A 16311-nucleotide genomic window follows, 5' to 3' on the forward strand; every position below is an offset into this window, starting at 1 on the left:
TCCTACTGTGTGCTAGTGGTGGCATGTTAGCTACCGGGAATACAAAGATAAAGAAGTCATGGGCCCTGCCACAAGGAGATAGTGAGTGAAAACAGATCAGTGCCAAGATAAACTTGGCCCAGGTCCCCTTGGGAAGCCTCAGGATCCTACTGATGGGGCAGATCATACCAGGGAGGTGTTACCAGATCTTAATGAGTGAGGCATCCGCAGAGGAAGGAAGTGAGCATTAGTTACCAACATGATTTCTCACTTAGGTTGGTGAATATGAGTGTGGAAGAGATGGCTAGAGGGCCAACTCAGAGACTGATGATTGGTGGAGGAAAACACCTAATGTTCCTACCCCAAAATTTGACTCCATGGACCAAGATACCTAGAGAGATACAGAAGCAGGGGTTTTTGTTGTTGCTTTGCTTTGTTTTATTTTTTGCTTTGGGGCGCTGTTATGGCTGGCTTTCCAGTTTTCCCTTCTGGGGGCAGGAGGAAGGATGTCAAAGGGTGCTTTAGCCAAACAACCCCAGCTCTGCCCAGTGAGGAAACTTGGAGCATATTCAAGAATAGCTCCACTGGAAACAGCCAAGGGACAATGGCCACGATGTGAAATTGGAGTGCCTTTTAGTATAACTGTTTTGCTTTTATCACTAAGACTCCAGTATTTCTATCACCTGTCTTCCAAGAAGGTATTTGATACCATTGGCACAAATTCTGGTCTTGATGGGCTGTGTGACCTCTCAGGAGGTACGCCTCTCTGGACCTCCTTTTCCTCACCTGCAAAGTGAAGGTGTTGATGAGGTTAAGCCCTTTGGTTCTAAAATGTAATGCCTGCACTGTACAGAAGACTTACTGAGTATCTAGCACCATGTTAGCAATTCGTGGAGTATTCTAGTAATGCTAAGGCAGACCTCTGAATTTTGATTTATAAACTCTAGGCCTTGCGCTCTTGACACAGGGCTGTTTTTATAGCAAAATCAATAAGTCACTATAATCATCCAGGTCGTGGACTCGCTGTTTCTCTCAGCTGGTCCACATCTGGGGAAAAGAGCCTGATTGGCACAAAGGGAGCAAACAGCACTAGTCTAACACACTCTTATGTGTAAATGAGGACCACACGTCACCTCTTGCGATCTTTTTTTTTTTTCCTTTGGTCAGTAAATTCAGGACCCCTCGCAAGATTTTCCATACTGGGGGTGGAAGGAATCACTTGCTCATTTATATTCTTGCTCCCGTGGAAAACATTTCCTGCCACCCTTTAAGCCAATGAGTCACTTCCAGCCTTTAGACCTCCACGGCTTCCTTTCCAGCCCTGGCCTGGCCCTCTAGAGAGGGGTCCAGGCTGTTGGGCAGGAAGGTGCTTCAGGCAGCAGGCAACACACCTTGAATGGCTTTGAAATAGCCGGAGGATCCTCCCGTCAGGAGAAATTATCTGGGTGGTCTGATAAATGTCAGGCGTTGGATTCCAGACTCAGCGTTTTTCCTTTTCTTTTAAAAACTCTAAGAAAGAAACGCCCATAGAAGGTACTGCCGGTTGCAGGTTTATTTTATGACTCATGGAAATTTCTAAAATGATAAATATTGGCTCAGCAGTAGCCTGACATAAGAAACACTCGACTAGACCAGAGTCTATGGTTACAAGAAACAAGAAGAGTGTGTTCAACAAATAGCTTTCAGAGGAAAAAAAGAGCAGAAAGTATTGCCTGGATTCCATGAGGTGGCTTGGCAGGCCACAATTTCATTTATTTTTCTTAAGGACAGAAACTTTCCTGAGGTGGTCGCAGTATCTTCCTGGCCAAGAAACCATTTCATATGCCTTCGGTTTTCTACTTTATTTAGTCCAGGCTCCTTTTGGCTAATATAATGAAAATACTTCAGCAACCATAAATATTAATGAGGGTGAAGTTGGGAATATTTTCCCCTCAGAAAGGGGGATAAAAAAAGGAAAATAACTATGTTCCTTCCTGAGTAAAAATCCCTCTATCTCTGTGTGGAGATGAAACTAGGCATTCCACAGAGGTGTTAAAAATCCAGACTATCAACTTGTTTCAGAGAAAGTTTAAAAATTATGGGCCTTAAGTATGGTTGGGCTTCTCCTGCGTACTTTTATTTCTCACAAAACAAGGTCAGCATTACCTTAGCTTCCCATCAGCTGATTTTATCTTTTAAAGAAAACATAAATAGTAATATTCAGACCCAAAGAAAAGGCTAGTGTCACAACTTCTCAAAACCTAGTCATGAGTAGCGTGAATCTGCCTTTCTGCAAGTGGGTTTATCCTGTATAACTTTTGCAGGTTTGTTGATAGAGCAGCATTACTTCTAGTGTTCTTTAGAATTGGCCATCTCAACACACACACACTTTACAGACTGGAGTCATGATAAATAACCTGGTGAGGAGGATTCATAAAGAAAGTGAGAAAAGACAAAGGCCATAATTCCATGCTTCAAATAAAGCAGCCAAAGAGACTGTTAAGCCTTTGGGGGTCCCAAGACCTCCTAGGAGGAGGACGCGCCAAATCTGAAAAGGCATTTTGGTAAATCTGACAGTTCATGCTGATGACTCTCCTACAACCAATCACAGGCAGTCACACTTCCCTTGGGGAAGAGGAGACCATGTTGGGATAGACGTGGACACCCAGAACCAAGACTCTAGAATATATTGCAGAGGACGTTGGAGGGCAGAGAAACAGCTAGAGGCCATTCCCTAAGCTCTTATAGAAACTCCGCCGAGAGGTAGGAGAGAAACAAGATGGCTGACGTGATCTGGAACACGAGTGTGATGGGAAGGGTTGTGTAACAAGACACTGCGTCGGACCGCCCTTTGCCCCAGCTGCTGGGAAACTTATCTCAAGTTTCACCAGAGAGAGAAACTGCGGGAGCCAGATTAATCAGGGAGATGCGCCATGGGGCCTGGTGTCAATACTGAAGAAATAGGACTTCCCCTTTGGAAGGCCTAGCCCTATGTATTTTTCCTCCCTTTGCTTCTCTGCTCATCTTATATTAATAGGCCTTGCAGCCTGATGGGGAGGGAGCTCTCCCCACCCGAGCAGCCAAGGCAGGAGTGTCTCTGCAGGTAGCCAAGGTGATGCTGGCAGCCAGAGGCAGCAGTCATGGGGATGGCTCATCTTCCTCCCCGCCAAGGGAGAGGGAGCCCCTGGGCCCTGAGCCATGACACAGATGGGCCCTGGGTCATTCTGCTGGTTGAACCCAAAGAGCAGTAAAAATAATTACAGAATGGAAATGGCTTTGTTGCATTTTTTTCCAGGTTATTAAAAAAAAAATCTAAATTTGTTAGGAAAAGAAAAAACAACCCTGGAAACCTATGAGAAAGAAAAGTATTCATTGTCCCATCACCTTTTTGTCTAATAATTAAAAAGAATTTTGTGGCGCCTGGGTGGCTCAGTCGGTTGGGCATCTGCCTTCAGTTCAGGTCATGATCCCAGGGTCCTGGGATTGAGCCCCGCATCAGGCTCCCTGCTCAGCAGGGAGTCTGCTTCTCCCTCTCCCTCTCCCTTTCCCTCTGTGTGCTCTCTCTCTCTCTCAAATAAATAAATAAATCTCTTTAAAAAAGAATGTAAGAGAACTTTAATTCACAAATTGTCTAAGAATATCTTCTCCTTATTTAAAAAACAAAACAAAACAAAAACCCCCTTCACCTTCACTGCCCTGCAATTCTTTGCCCCTCACCAAAATTAAACACTATCATTGGTTTGGAATGTGTCCTTGCAGAGTTTGTTCTGTACATTTACACTGCATGCCATATACTTGCACGTACACACACACAACTGATGGATCAATATAGACAGTTTCATATTCCTGTGATTTTTAAAAAATGTTAATAGTATATTCCATCATCAGCTTGCTGCTTCCCTGTGTTTGGAAGGCAACCCAATGGCTTGCTCCACCACTTTTCTCAATTCTGTGCTCAGATGTCACCTCCTCAGTGAGGCCTTCCCTGATTACCCTGTCTAAAATTACCACACACCCCAACCTTCCAGTTCCCTTCTCTGCTTTATGTTTCTCCATAGCACTCATCATCATCTAACATACCATATTTTTCACTTATTTACTTTCTATTCCCCCACCCCATTTGAATATAAGCTCCATAAGAACAGAGATTATAATCTATCTTTTCACTTCTTTTTTTTTTTAAGATTTTTTATTTATTCATTTGAGAGAGAGAGCGTGCGCAAGAGCATGAGCACAAGCAGGGGGAGAGGCAGAGGGAGAAGCAGAGGGAGAAGCAGACTCCTGCTGAGCAGGGAGAGCGATGCGGGGCTCGATCCCAGAACCCTGGGATCATGACCTGAGCTGCAGGCAGACGCTTAACGACTGAGCCACCCAGGCGCCCTCTACATTTTCACTTCTGTAGTCTCAGTGTCTAGAAGAGTGGTGGCACATAGTAAGTTGTGAACAAACATTTGTTGAGTAAGTAAATGAGTAGGATTCCAAAGAGTTGGTGTGAAGACACTGTAGGCGTAGGCACCTTGCCTAGAGGGCGGTGGCCATCTTTTGAGCACGGGCACCAAAGCCACACGCGGAGCAGAGTGAAGAGGGGTCTGCCCTGAACTGCCTACCTCTAGGCTCCGTGTTCGAAGACAGAAAGCAGACCTTATTTGGTTAAACTATTGTTGGGTGCCTGCTGTGTGCACCTGCGTGCCATCCTAGGTGATGCCAGTCAATGGTCCTGAAAGATTGAGAAGTATTCTGAGAGGGAAAGGGGAGGGCTTGGGACAGGACCCACGGGAACCCTAGGAATTTAAAGATGTGAAGCTGAAGAGAATCCCTTCAAGAGGCTTCCAAGAAATGGAAAATCCAGAAGCAAGTGGAATCACGGACCTAAGAAAGGGTGCTTCAAGAAGGGGGATAGAGTCAGCGGACTCAAATATCAATGAGCAGTGCCGGGAGGGGAGATGGGGTATTGGACTGAGAACTTGGGTGATGGAAGTTGAGTGAGTGTCTTTCTGAGGACTCCTGTTTTCTCTGTGAAGTAGCAGGTGTGAGCATCTATGATAGTTAATCTTACGTGTCAAGTTGGTGGGGCTTTTATGCTGGTTGCTTGGTCAAATGCTAGCCAAGACATTGTTGTGAGGCTATTTTGTAGATGTGATTAACATAATCAGTAGACAAGGAGTTAGTAGGTCAGATTACCCTCCGTGATATGGATGGGCCTCATCCACTCAATTGAAGGCCTGAACAGCAAAATCCGAGGTTTTCTGGAGAAGGAATTAGCCTCAAGGCTGTAAGGTTAGAAATCCTTCCTGGATTTCCAGCCTGCTGACCTGCCCTATAGATTTCAAACTTAAGACTGCTACCTTACCTCTTACCTGAATTGCCAGACTGCCCTACAGATTTCAGACTTGCCAGCCCCCGTGGTTGCATAAGCCAACTCCTTAAAATCACCACCACCACCCCCGATATGTGTGTGTATGTGTTTCTGAGGTGTATTTTGATATGTTGCTTTATTTTGATGAATAGTGAAGTTGAACATCTTTTCATGTTTTTTTTTTATCATGTGCCTTCTGTAAACTTGAAAGTGTCATATCAAACTCTAAGGTAATTATTTGCTTTAGAAACTTGGGCCATTTATATATGATTCTTTTCTTTTCCTTTGAAAATACCACAAATAGTTAGACTCTGAAACAGATAAAATTCACAGCGGATCTTGTCCTTTCTTCGCTTTTCTACTGGATGTTTGTCTTTTTGTTATTGATTTGTAATTTTCTTTGCATTGTACTTTGTCTTTGGTCTAATATGCAAAATGTCCCCCTATATTTTTATTAGCTTTGAACATTGCTTAGGGTTGTTGTTCTTGTTGTTTTCATAACACAAAATAGTTTATTTTTTCGATAGGCAAAACTTCCAATCTTTTCCTCTGAGGCAGTTACTTATTTTTAGAAACATTGGCCACATATACAGACTTTCCCCTTTTCACATGAAAAAGACACAGATTATGCAAAGATGCATTTTTCAATTTAGGGATGGAGTTTATGGTGTTAATTTTTGTTTTAGTATTTGAACCTCTGGATGCATAGGAAAAGTCTTAATATATTATTTTTCCTAAAAACTCAAATGGTTTCATTTACTGAAGAAGCCTGTTATTGCAGCTGCTAAAAGTTTGGTGATTTTTTGAAAAAGACGGATGTTTTCCATTTCCATGAGGGCTTGGATATTCCACAGCACTATGAAAATTATTGGATACCTCCCTAGCTTCAGGTGATGGATACTGAGGGAAAGGTAAGCCGTTCAAAGAAGAATTCGGGTTTCAAGTCCATATACTATTCTCAACATCATGCTGACTTGGTGGGAACTTACATATAAATATTTTAAAGTTACATAATTTATTTCTTGTCTTAATACCTCCATTAAAATCAGCATAGAATGAACACAGTTTTTTGTTTTGTTTTGTTGTATTAGTGTTACTTAAGAGTTGACCCATTAAGATAAATATATAGAGGACCTTCAGTTCATTTAATGATCTGAAAACAGTGATGGCAGGACTCTAGCAGCTTTGGCCAGTTCCCCTCCTATGTCCCCTTATGCTCCCTAACGCTGAAGGCTGCTTACTCTAAACTACCTGCCATTTTCTGTCCCATGTCCTAGAGTGTTAATGCCTTCTGGAGCAGTTCCCAACCAAAAATGGACAGGGAGTTGGCAGATAAGTACCAGGCTTCCTCACTCCTTGGGTGGGATAGTTCTGTGGGTGTCCTGTTCTGTCTCCTAGAGTCCCCAGATGCAGCAAGCTCCAGCTACCCCCAGAGGTAATTGTGATGGCGCCCAATTGTGATGACACCCCCGTGGTTGGCCTCCTCCCCTCCTGCCTCACTTCCCCCATTCACCTGCTGCTGTGACAGGATCCTCTCCCAAACATACCACTTGTGCTCAGGGTCTGCATCTGGGGGATTCCAAACTAAGACAAATGCTCAAAGTCTGCCAGCCTACATACAAAAAATAATGGCTAATATTTGTTAAGCACTTACTATGTGCCACACACCATTCTAAACACATCATTTAGCCCTCATGACATCTTTTGGGAACTATTATCACCCCCAGTTTATAGATGGAACATGTGTGGCTTAGAGAGATTAAGTCTCTTTTCTGAGATCACGTAGCTAATGGGTCATGAAGGATTTAAACCTAAACTATTGAGGGGCACCTGGGTGGCTCTGTCAATTAAGCGTCTGACTCTTGGTTTTGGCTCAGGTCACGATCTCAGGGTCGTGAGATCGAGCCCCACAGCAGGGGTTTGTGCTCAGCACGGAGTCTGCTTGAGTTTTTCTCTATCTCCTTCTCCCACTGCCCCTCCTCCTTTCTCTCTCTAAAATAAACAAATAAATAACTAAAATCTTTTAAAACATAAATAAACCTAGACTATTGAACTCAAGTGTCCATGATTTTAGTCCATATATTCTATGACACAGTATATCAGCCTACTTCAAAAAACTTGACTGGTGCATATTTAATAGGCTGTGGGAAGGCATTTTGCTGATAGTTGAGCTGATCGATATTTTTGCAGTCTCCAGCAATAATACTGTTGCCTGACTTGGATTGTCTACCCTCTCCCAACTGAAATCCGAGTCCCTGCAAGAACTTCTATTTTTTTTCCAACCACGTCAAGAAGTTTTCTCCTGGCTCTTCTAACATGTGAGTCTGTTTTTGCAGCTAACTACTGTTCCTGCTGTTTTTGTCAAAACTAGCTGCCCAGCTTACAATCTATTGTATGATAAATGTCATCATTTATGCCCTAATAGCTAGCTGAGTGGATCCAGGATCTTAGCTGGTTGTGATGCTGTGCGAGGCATGTTTGTTACTGGTTTGAAAGACGACATTTCACAGGCTCTGGATGACCGTTATTTGAACTGAAATATTCTTCCAGCCCCTGACCTTATCAAGTTTTTTCTTTGTTACACGGCAAAACATTATGCTCTCCTTCTGGTCCCACTGCTGGTCTTCAGAAAGAGTAAAACAAATGTTTTGTGGTTCCTAGAAAATGTTATAAAATTGTTTCCTAAGTTAGGTCATTGCCGTTGCAAAATTCTTGTTTTGGTAGAAAACTTGGCCAAAAACAGCAGAGGCCATGGTCAGCCATTATTTCAGGGAAAAAAAAAATCTTGAGATTTGTTGGGATTGCTGTCTTCCCTTCCAATGAAAAGAGACCAATCCCTCCAGCTAGGCCTAAACTAGTTTTGAGATAAATCTCTCTCTCTCTTTATAGAGATACACTTTAATGTACTGGCTGACTTCCCCAGTTTTTGAAATAGTCCCATAAAATTTTGGGAGGCGTTTTAACTTTATGAGGCAATTATCATAAATTAATTTTCAGAAACTTCTTGAGCCAACTTGAAATCAAACCAAACCATTTTCTCAGGCTGTAGACTCTAATTCCACTCTAATTTTTTAAAACTGAGCATTTAAATTTAGGGTACCATTTTAAATAATATACTTGGGAAGGCTGATTCTCTTCTTTGAGCTTGCAGAGATTGAAGAAAGGACATCATGTTTCTCTCCATCAATTTCAGCCACTGGAGCGATGGACCCATATTATTTCATAATTGATGTGACTCCAATAAATGTTGAATAACTGAGTTTCAAGGGGAGAAATGTCCTGAAGTGTCTTTTTAGTGTTTGCCAACTCCTATAGTGTAAATACCACCGTGGCTGATTTTAAGCTATCAATGAGGTGTTAACCAGCTCCCAAAATTCCTGGAAATTTAACAGTTGGGTCTTATGAGCTCCTAAGAGGTAGCTCCAGAATAATATTACAAGTGACTCAGCCAAATAGTGCCCCCGATGCAGGCTTGGGAACACTGGTTTGTTGCCCCTGCAATGCCCTGGAATTGGTTGTAGGGGTCACTAGGATATCATGTAGCAAATCCTGACAAAGTGGCATTTTCAGAACCAGGGTGTGTGTTACCCAAAAACTCAGGTTACCTTAAAAAAAATAATGTACCTTGGGAGAATTGGATCCCAAATGTCCTGTTTAATTGTCATCCTTGCAGATTCTAAGTCCTACAATAGGGTCATTGAGGACAATCCAAGAGGCATTTTAGAGACAGGAGCCACTCACAGCTCTGTGGCTTGTTTAAACTGCTATGTTCAGCAAAGGCTGACCACAGAACAGAATAAGCAGTCAGAATCCAACTTGGATGCCACCCTTTGCAATGGATTTTGTTTCAGGTTTACATCTGAAAAGCCACAGCGTTTGAGGAGCCCTGGGAAATGTCTTCATCATCTATCACTTGAGAGCATAACTTCTTCTTCGTCTTCCTTTTTTTCATCTTCTTAAAATAGAAAGCTCTTTTCCAAGGAATTAATTTTTTCTTTTATTGTGTCTTGTAAGTATAGCCATTCTACTGACTGGTGCACTGTTTGCTTTCTTTTCTTTTCTTTTTTTTTTTTAGATTTTATTTATTTATTTGAGAGAGAGAGAATGAGAGACAGAGCGCACGAGAGGGAAGAGGGCAGAGGGCAGAGGGAGAAGCAGACCCCCTGCTGAGCAGGGAGCCCGATATGGGACTCGATCCCGGGACTCCAGGATCATGACCTGAGCCGAAGGCAGTCGCTTAACCAACTGAGCCACCCAGGCGCCCCTGTTTGCTTTCTTAATGAATGTATTTTTGTTCTGTCCCTCTGTATTTCCTCCAATGATGGAAGGCAACATAAATCTAGCTATTACAGTGGAGAGCAAAGCAAATTTCAGTTTAGGGCTGCTACAAAATTTGACTATGCCCTTTAAAACAGCCCAGTCAGTGAACATGGAGTGAGAGCACCAGGCCACTGGTGTAGCTATTGATAAGAGCTTCATGCTTCATCTTTGGCAGAGCAATACTCAGCTTCCCCATTTGAAAGTTTCAAGATGAACTTCCCCACATTCAAAAACTTTGTCTTGATTTCAAATTTCTATCTAAGCTTCATTTGTTTTGTTTTGTTTTGTTTTTTTAAGATTTTATTTATTTATTTGACAGAGAGAGAGAACAAGAGCAGGAACACAAGCAGGGGGAGTGGGAGAGGGAGAAGCAGGCTTCCCACGGAGCAGGGAGCCCGTCGTGGGGCTCGATCCCAGGACCCTGGGATCATGACCTGAGCTGAAGGCAGATCTTGAAGACTGAGCCACCCAGGCTCCCCTCTAAGCTTCATTTGTTGTTGAATTCATTTTATCAGGTACCTAGGTTGTTTCAGAAGCTTTACCAGTTGACTGCATCTGTCAGGGTTCTTCTGTATCTAGCCGGAAATAAATGGTCTAAACAAAGAGTTCAACTGAAGAGAATTTAACGAAGGGACAACTTCCGGTGTTGTGAACAGGGTTAAGGGAATTAGCAAAGCATGGTGGAGGGCCCAGAACTAGCAACAGCAGGAAGCTCTTACTACCCCAGGCTGAAAGGAGCAAGAGATGCCATGAAGGGGTGATTTTGCTTAGAGGGGAGAGGGAAGCAGGAAGGGAGTCTGTCTGATCTCCTGCCAGTGACCCCCATTTGCCAAACTCTGCAGGAAACCATGGGGCCTGGGAGGCAGGTGATGTGATCTGGGAGGGCTAGCCTTTTAGAGTTTCCAACAGCCTGGGGAAGGATAGAGGATGGATCTCTGGACTGATCCTCTGGTGGAGGGTGGCCACTGGCAGAATGAACAGCATTGACATCCGCCCTGCCTTCAGAGAGCTCCAGGCTAGTTAGAGCAATCATACGAGCAGGTGAGCTCTGGTAGTGGAGAGGTAGAGCCTTAGCCAGGAGGGCATCTTGGCTAAGCCTATGCAGAGGCTTGGGTGTGTAGAACTGAAGGCCTTTCTCAATGATCATCTTCATAAATCAATATGCATGAGCTCATGGGTGGAGGGTGCAAAGGAATAAGGAAGATATTGTTATCCAAACCAAGGGGCACAGACAAATGAAGAAAAGGATGGTATCTCCTGGGTGAGAAGACATGTCAGATGACAAAAATAGTAGATAAATGAAGGGGTGGGAGTCAGTAGGTGTCAACCATGAGCAGGTGGTAGAGGGTGAAGTAAAAGGATAATATTCTTATCATTATAGTCCTTTTCCAAATGAACTAATAAGTCAGATGGTTGGAATAGGTAGTTCTTTGAATACTGGTCAGACTCATATGCCTGCCAAACCATGGCAATCTTACTCAAACTGGCTATTGTTACAAATTTCACTGGAAAACTTCACATAGAGTTTAAGCCTGCAAATTGAAGGTTAGGGCTTAAAATGTACAGTCTTAGAGTCCCTTTATGTACTTTTAAACTGTGTGCAGAAATCTGAAAATAGTGGATAAAATAGCTTGGACTATCATCCCTCCCAATTTCAGCTCAAAGCTAAGAAGTAGGTGAACTTAGGAAGATAGAACTTCTTCTCTTATGAAATAGTTTATTCAGTTCCTCTTGATATCTATAGGAAAATAGATATGGCCCTATAAACATGATATACCGGATGTATGTTTAAATCTGTGAATGTATATTTTTATCAGAAATGCCTTCCTGGATATGTATACCTAATTCCTTGGTATCCATTTCCTAAGTGGTACAAACCAGGGTCTGGAACATCCTCCTTTTAGGGCAAAGTGGGCATGCCAGTTGGCCAACCATGGCTCAATGATACATCAAACCACTTGACAATTTATTCCCAGAAGAAAATGTGGTTCAGATGTAGGCTGACCCAACTTAAGAGTGGTGGTAGGTCCGTTTAATGATATCTTAAAGAGAAGCACCGAGCAGAAATATGAATAGCATGGCTAGATTTAAATCCACAAGAAATTATGGGGCGCCTGGGTGGCTCAGTTGTTAAGCGTCTGCCTTCGGCTCAGGTCATGATCCCAGTGTCCTGGGATTGAGCCCTATGTTGGGCTCCCTGCTCCGCGGGAAGCCTGCTTCTTCCCTTTCCCACTCCCCCACTTGTCTGCCTTCTCTCATTGTGTCTCTCTCTGTCAAATAAATAAATAAAATCTTTAAAAAAAAAAATAAATCCACAAGAAATTATAACAGTGAAAGAGACTTCCCCAAACTTGGTCCTGAGGATGGCGCCTGCTGGGACGATGACTCATTTCTGCATCCCTGAGGTCATGGGTATGGCCACTTTTCATGCATAACCAGTGATGATGTATGGGTAAGTATAACAATGTCTCAGAGACATGCCAAGGTTGTGCCCCATTGTCTGGTATTCAGGGAAGATAAGTCCAGATACATTTCAAAAGGCTTTCATTATTAAACTCCTACCATAATCATCAGTGAACTCCTGGTTGCTGAGACCATCTGGTAAATCAAAGGAGCATTTTTGCACTTTCTTGCTATCATTAAGAAACATCTATTCTAGCATAGTTTTCCCAAAGGTGTTCAGGGTTTGGGGGGGGGGGTTCTCTTTTGTTACAATTTCAAATTTATAGAAATGTTGCAGAAAGAGTACAGGGATATTTCCATATACCCTTTACCCAAACCCACCAATTATTTACATTTTTCTCCATTTGCTTTATTATTCTGTGTATTTATTTATATATGTGTGTATGATATAGGCATGCATATTGCTTATTTTCTGACCAGATGAGGGTAAATTGGACACTGTATCTCATTATTCTTTAAACTAGTGTGCATTTCCTAAGAACAAGGTCATTTTCTTACATGCCATAGTACACTTACCCAAAGGAGGCATTTTTTTTTTTTTAAGATTTTACTTATTTGACAGAGAGAGAGACACACACAGTGAGAGAGGGAACACAAGCAGGGGGAGTGGGAGAGGAAGCAGGCTTCCTGCTGAGCAGGGAGCCCGATGCGGGGCTCCATCCCAGGACCCTGGGATCATGACCTGAGCCGAGGGCAGATGCTTAATGACTGAGCCACCCAGGCACCCCCCAAAGCAGACATTTTGATACTTATAATATTATTATCTAATTCATATTCCATATCTAAATTTCGTCAATCATCACAATAATATTCCTTTATAGCTTTTTTTTTTTTTTCTAGTCTAGAATCCTATTCAGGATCCTGCATTGCAATTTAGTTGTGATGCCTTGTGTTGTTGCCCACCAGTCAAAAAAATACAAGGAACACATCCATCGTCCAACAAATTTGGGTTGGTTGATACTTGCTTCAGTTTCTGTATTGGACCCTGAGAAAAGCAGTTTGGTGCTTGGTGCCCTCCTGCCTTTGATAGTGTTTTAATCCATGGCTTTATTTTCCCAAAAGTCTTCAGAGTCCACCATGGCTGTGCAGTTGGAGAGGGAGCCTTGCTTCTGAGTGTTTCTCCATCTGTAGTCACTCTTCTGCGGACACATCACTTACAGGGCAGCTAAGCATACATTAGAGACTGGGGCCTGATGGGGAGGCCCGGCTAAGGGAGCAGGGACTGGGGAACCGGGGGTCTGCCCTTTCCCTTGGGGTTGCTGGCCACCCTATTCGAACTGAACCTTTCCAGGATGGCTTGTGTTTTGAGGTGATCCAGTTTTGTGGAAAGCCTTCAAGCTGTGCATCTGTGCATCCATCTGCCCCTTCTGTGATCTGCAACCGCCTTGGGGGTGGTGGGGGGGTGGGGAAGGGGTGGTGGTGGGAGCAGGCAGAGTGTTCACTCTTAGGGCAGCGTGGCCCCCTTGTGGTGGACAGTTATATGCCCTGGGGGAAAGGATGGCCTATAAAAGGAGAGCAAGCAGAAGAATCAAGATGTTAGAGCAGGAGATCAGTTTGCTGGGGCTGCCATAACAAAATAACACAGACTGTGTGGCTTAAAAAGCAGAGATTTATTTTCACAGTTCTGGAGTCTAGAAGTCTGAGATGGAGGAGTTGGCAGAGTCTTTCTCCTGAGGCCTCTCTCCTTGGCTCGCAGATGGTTATCATCTCCCTGTGTCCTCACATGTCTTCCCTCCCTGTGTCCTCATGTCTGCGTCCTAATCTACTCTTCTTATAAGGACACCAGTCACATTGGATTAGGGCCCACTCGTATGACCTCATTTTACCTTATTTACCTCTTTAAAGGCCCTATCTCCAAATATAGTCTCATTCCCAGGCCCTGGGGATCAGGACTAAAACGTGAATTGTAGAGGACACAATTCAGCCCCTAACAAGCAGAAAGGAGATCTTAGAGAGTCTTCTGCTCAAATCCATCGTTTTAGAAAGCAGGTTAAGTGAATTGTTCAAGGCCACACAACTAGAAAACAGCAGAGACCCAGCATTCACAGAATGCTCTCCACTACCCTTTGTGTCTGGAAAAAGGCCAAAGTGAACTGAGGATGTATCCAAACTGAAAGAGAAAGCTCAAAACTGTAGAGTATGAAATTGGCTAAAAGGCAAGTATCTATGCCTATTTTACTCAGGCTTTTAAAAGAGTTGTTCAGTGAATAAAAATGTTAATTAAAAAATTTAAGAAGAGTTAGATATTTAAACAATTTTAAATGGAAATAAGATGCAATGAACATAAAACCTGATACATGACACTAATACTGGATTATATACATATGTATGTTTTTATATGACTGTAATCACCATGCATCTGGTCTTTTGTCTTCCTGCTTCCCTTCACGTTTGTTATAAATATTTTCATTTATATCATCATGTCTTCCACGTGATTAAATTGTTCGATGGTTATAGACCATTTTCTCGTGTTGTTACTGCACAGTTGACTAAACCATCTTCCTCCCTGTCCCTCTCTCTCTTTGCTGTTATGCATATATATGGCTATAAAGTAAAGCATGTAATATTTATTAAATACCTACACTGCAAAATGCTTAACATATAAGATGATCACACTTTTCACAAGTGTTTTTGAAAGTAATTTCAGACTTTCTCAGAAAAATTGCAATAGTACAACACTCATATGTCCTTTACCACAATGGAACTGTTGTTACTATTTTGCTTCATTTCCTTTCTCGCTCTTTCTCCATACATTTTTATATTGATGTTTCTGTTTGTATTTATACATGTCATGCTTTTCAGGATCTTTTGAGAATAAGTTGTGTACATCATGTGTTTTACCCCTTGATCATTCAGAATGTATTTTCCAAGAATAAAGATATCATTTTATTTAACTGGTATAGTCATAAACTTCAGTACATTTAATATTGATAAAATTCTTTTATCTAATTGAGTGTCCATATTCTAATTTTGTCAAGGGATCTAGTGATGAGCTTTATAGCATTTGCTTCTCCTCCAGTGCAGGATGGAATCTATGATTGGTATTGCATGTAGATGTCATGTCTCCCTAGTTTCCTTTAATCTGGAACATTTGTCTAGTCTCTCTTTTTCTTTTATGATGTTAGCATTTTGAAAGAATATCATCCCCTTCTATTTTTATTAATAGCATGTTTCTTATTTTGGGTTTGTGTGGATGTTTCTTTATGGTTAGATTCAGGCTAGATATTCAGGTTATGTGGGCCAGAATAAGAGAGGCCGCAATCTCAGACAGACCAAGAAACTCTTGAGAGTAAAAGAGGGTGCTGCTTATTCTTACGCTGAGATAAAGGCATAAACATGGATCGTCTTCAGCAAGTTGGAATGTATGATGACCCTTTTCATGTAAGTGATTATTTCCATTTTACAGTGTCCATGCTGGAACCTGACTGGTTAAGTCACTTGCCAAAGTGGTGGGACCAGAACCTAACCTCAGGGCTTTCTGATTCTCACAACACCCATTTCCCAGCCCTAGCCCCAAACTAGTGCCATTCAGCTGCATTTAGTGTACTTCTTCCATATATGATCATTCATCAAGCCCTGTGGAATCTATCCCGACAATTCTTGAATTAAAAAATTTGTTCAGCAATGGTTTCTTCCTCATGTGTATGATCTCCATTCCTACTGAATAATCTCCCACCAGTGGGGGAGTCATGGGGATTGTTGACAAATATGCCCACTCTTGCTCCTTTTAGGCCCATGGCAGGATTGCTTTTCTTAGAGTACTTGATGTTAGGTGGGGCTGTATGACTTACTTTTACCCATTTGACGTGATGGGGTGGAAATTTTACAAGCCAGAATTTGCTCCCACTTTTCCTCTATGGTGACCAGCAATGTTTCAGATGGTGGGAGCTCTGATAGCCTTTATGTTATGCAGAGAGGATGATATGAAGCAGAGGCCCCAGTGGACCTTACTTGGGCAGGCGTGTACCATGAGTGATAAATAAACCTTGTTGTTTTAAGCCCCTCAGACTGCAGGATTGTTTGTTATCGCAGTAGAGACTAGACCATATGGGCTGAATCACCAACCAAAAAAATGTTTTTAATTTTAATATTTTTAATCAAACTAATATAGAAACATATTTTTAAAGTCTAGTAACACCACAAAGTTTAATTTTTATAATGAAAAAGAATTGCCTTCTGTCCTGTTCCTCCCCTCTCTGCTCTACTCTATCCCT

This window comes from Neomonachus schauinslandi, chromosome 10 (assembly GCF_002201575.2).
Source record: "Neomonachus schauinslandi chromosome 10, ASM220157v2, whole genome shotgun sequence".
NCBI classification, from domain to species: domain Eukaryota; kingdom Metazoa; phylum Chordata; class Mammalia; order Carnivora; family Phocidae; genus Neomonachus; species Neomonachus schauinslandi.